Source organism: Mastomys coucha, unplaced genomic scaffold (genome assembly GCF_008632895.1).
Source record: "Mastomys coucha isolate ucsf_1 unplaced genomic scaffold, UCSF_Mcou_1 pScaffold5, whole genome shotgun sequence".
Classification (NCBI taxonomy): Eukaryota; Metazoa; Chordata; class Mammalia; order Rodentia; family Muridae; genus Mastomys; species Mastomys coucha.
The window spans coordinates 53,130,023-53,134,313 of NW_022196911.1; positions in this window are offsets into that span (position 1 = coordinate 53,130,023).

A 4,291-nucleotide genomic window follows, 5' to 3' on the forward strand; every position below is an offset into this window, starting at 1 on the left:
GCATGCTTGCCTAACATGCATGAGGCCCTGGGTTTGATGCCCAGCACTGCAGAAACTAGGAGAGGTATATACGCACTTCTGTGAACCCAGTATTTGGGAGGTGGGAGGAGGAGGAGGAGAAGGAGGACTGGTAGTTCCAGGTCATCCTCAGTTACTTAGGGCGTTTGAGGCCAGCCTGAGCTCCAGGAGATTTTTGTGTCAAGATAAATTTGATTCAGCCGTGGGAATGTGGTGGCTGCCATTGAAGATAATCCTTCTTGCCATCATCTGTTTCCATGGAGATGCAGCATACTCTCTTAGAATATGCATCAGTTCCACTGAGACTGGGACACAGCTCTCTTCTCTGGAAGCTTTCCATGGCGTGCAACTGAAATCCAGGTTCTTTGGTTTTCTTTAGATTTATTTATTTTATGTGTATACATGTTTTACCTACATGTTAGTGTATGCACCATGTGCATGCTTGTTGCCAGTGTAGTTCAGAAGAGGGTATAAGGACCTCTGGAACTGGAATTAGGGATTGTTGTGAGTCGCCATGTGGGTGCTGGGAATGGAACGCAGGTCCTCTGCAAGAACAGCCAGTACTCTTAACTGTTGAGCCATCGCTCCAGTCCCTCCAGTTGTTAGTTTGTTTAATGTGTACTCCTTTGGTGTGTCTGTGAGTGTGGGTGCATGTGTGAGGTCAGAGGGCAAACTCCATGTTCCTCTTCACCTTCCACTCTGAAATGCAGCCTCTGTCTGCCACTGTGCTGCGTCCCCCTGTCTCAGCCTCCCATCTCACTATGTGTGTGCTGGAGTTACAGATCCATATCACTGCACCTGCTTGCCGGAGGGTTCTGGGGGTTCATGTTCAGGTCCTCGTGCCTCTGTAGAATGTTTTTTCACCCTCTGTGCTGTTTCCACAGTTCCTGGAACATCCCACTTTAACCCTCCTGTTCCTGTTGGATAACATGAAGCTAGAAATTAAATCAAGATTCCACTATGCTTCTTTTTATTATTTTTAAGCTTGCTTTTTAGTGCACAGGTATTTTCCTACATGCACAGTATATATACTGCCTGTACACCTCCACTGTGTGTCTTTCTACCCTTTTCTATTTGTTCTATATGAGTGAATGTTTTCCTGTATGTGTACACCACATGCATGCCTCCATTGCGTGTCTTGAATTTTTTGTTCTACAACATAATCCTGTATATGAAACCCTGTATATGAGCTTCTGTATATAAAAGCTGACATATGAGCCAAGCTTGGTGACTCCTACAACTCAGGAAGCAGAGGAGGGGAGATCATTGCAAGTTTAAGGGTGTGGATCGATGTCTCTGACTACCTGAGTTCAGTCATCACCAGGACCCACAGGGTGGGAGAAGAGAATGGACTTCTAAAAGTTGATCTCGGGACTCCACTAGTGCATACTCGCATACTTTCAAGCTATCTAGTGATCACTCGATCGATCTATCTAGATCTATCTCTCCATTCCCCCACACCAAATAAATAAATGAATAAAATGTAATTTAAGAGAAACAAAAGAAGTAAAAGAGATAGACAGCCTATCAATTAAAAGCAAATACTGGGCTGGAGAGATGGCTCAGAGGTTAAGAGCACTGACTGCTCTTCCAAAGGTCCTGAGTTCAAATCCCAGCAACCACATGGTGGCTCACAATCATCTGTAATGAGATCTGATGCCCTCTTCTGGTGTGTCTGAAGACAGCTACAGTGTACTTACATACATAACAATAAAGAAATCTTTGGGCCTTTGACACCCTCTTGTGATTTCTACAGGCATACACACACAGGCACACAGAGAAACACACACAAAGACACACACATATATCCACATATAGAAATACACATATACACATAAGTAAAAGGCAGAGGCAGGTGGATTTCTGAGTTCGAGACCAGCCTGTTCTACAGAGTGAGTTCCAGGATAGTCAGGGCTACACAGAGAAACCTTGTCTCAAAAAAACAAAAAACAAACAAACAAAAAACCTTTTTTTTTAAAGATTATATTTACTTTATTTATATGAGCACACTGTAGCTGTTTTCAGATACACCAGAAGTGGGTAGATTCTGTTAGAGATGGTTGTGAGCCACCATGTGGTTGCTGGGAATTGAACTCATGACCTCTGGAAGAGCAGTCAGTGCTCTTAACACTGAGCCATTTCTCCAGCCCAGTAAAATCTTTTAAAACAACAAAACACCTCCACAGCAAATAGAAAGATGAACGGAGGAACTTGTGGGACACTATATGGAACTGTAAAAGAACAAATACACTTTGATTTTACTGGTTCGAACTGGAATCAATAAACAAATTATACTGTTTCACTTCATGAGAGTGGCTCTTTTTTTTTTTTTTTTTTTTTTTTTTTTTTTTTTTTTTTTGTCTTTTAGGCTTGGTCTCAAGTAGTTTCAGTTGGCCTCTCTATTTTGACTGAGGATGACCTTGAAGTCCTGATTCTTCTGCTTCCACCTCCCCAGGGCTGGAACTCTTACGTATACCAAATCTAGGAAGCTTGTCTCTTAGCTGAAAGATAACAAGTGCTGGCAAAGACCCAGTTGAAGGAGATCTCAACACAGTCAGGGGAATTGAAACTAGCCCAGCCGTCACAGAAATGAGCACGGACAAGTCTTGGACATCGGACATGGACCTTGCACCACAGCTGATGCACACCTTTAATCCCAGCAAACAAACAAACCAAAACTAAACAAAAAACAAAACAAAGGAAAATGGAAGTACCATATGAGTCAGTCAGGTCTCTCCTGACATATACCCACAGGGCTCTATATACTATATCTTAGCTAGTGTTCTACTATTATGAAGAGACACCATGACCAAGACCACTTTTAAAATAAAATATTTAATTGGGGGCTTGTTTACAGTTTTAAAGGGGTTAACTCAGGATCACCGTGGGAGGTACTGTGGCAGAAGGCAGGCAGGGATGGTGCTGGAGATGTAACTGAGTGCTTACATCTGATCTGCAAGTTACCCACCCCCAGTGACATACCACCTCCAACAAGGTCACTCCTCCGAATCCTTCTCAACAGTTCCACTAACCAGGGACCAAGCTTTCAAATGTATGAGCCCATGGGGATTGTTCTCATTCAAACCAGTAAACTCTGACATAGAGATGCTCACACTTCCATGTCCATGGCTACTCTATACACAACACCTAGGACACTGAATGAATAATGAAAATGTGGTACCTACACATGATGGAATGTTGTTCGGCCCTAAAGAAAAAGAAGTGAGGGGGCTGGCAAGATGACTCAGCAGTAAGAGCACTGACTGCTCTTCTGAAGGTCCTGAGTTCGGATCTCAGCAACCACATGGTGGCTCACAACCACCCGTAAAGAGATCTGATGCCCTCTTCTGCGCTTCTGAAGACAGCTACAGTGAATTACGCTGGAGCGAGTGGGGCTGGAGAGAGTGGGGCTGGCAGAGGTCCTGAGTTCAATTCCCAGCAAACACACACATGATGGCTCATGGCCATCTGTACAGCTACAGTGTACTCATACACATAAAATAAATAAATCTTAAAAAATAAATCTTAAATAAATCTTAAAAAGAAGTAGTGAAGTTATGAAGTTTGCAGAAAAATGGATGAATTTGGAAAAGATTATAGCATGAGGTAATCCAGTCTCAGACAAAAAGTACAAGTTCTCTGTCAAATGCCACTCATAACTTTTTTTTTTTTTTTTTTTTTTTTTTTTTTTTTTTTGGTTTTTGAGATAGAGTTTCTCTGTATAGCCCTGGCTGTCCTGGTACTCTCTAGGCCAGGCTGGCCTTGAACTCAGAAATCCACCTGCCTCTGCCTCCCAAGTGCTGAGATTAAAGGCATGCGCCACCACCGCCCAGCTGCCACTCATAAGTTTTAATGCTCATATGAATGTGTGTGTGGATGTGAGAGTGGGTATAGGCTCAGGAACCAGATCATAGGACACCAGAGATGGAGCTGGGAACACAAAGACACAGAGCACAGAGGCAGAGAGGAGGCTGTGGGGTGCAGGAGAAAGAAGAAAGGCTGTGGGGTGCAAGAGAAAGAAGAAAGGAGGCTGTGGGGTGCAAGAGAAAGGCAGAAAGGAGGCTGTGGGGTGCAAGAGAAAGAAGGAAGGAGGCTGTGGGGTGCAGGAGAAAGAAAGGAGGCTGTGGGGTGCAAGAGAAAGAAGAAGGAGGCTATGGGGTGCAAGAGAAAGAAGAAAGGATGCTGTGGGGTGCAGGAGAAAGAAGGGGGTGGGGAGAAGGATGAAGAACAGCAGATTTCATTTTTAATGAAACTATGCTAATTTTGTATGCTA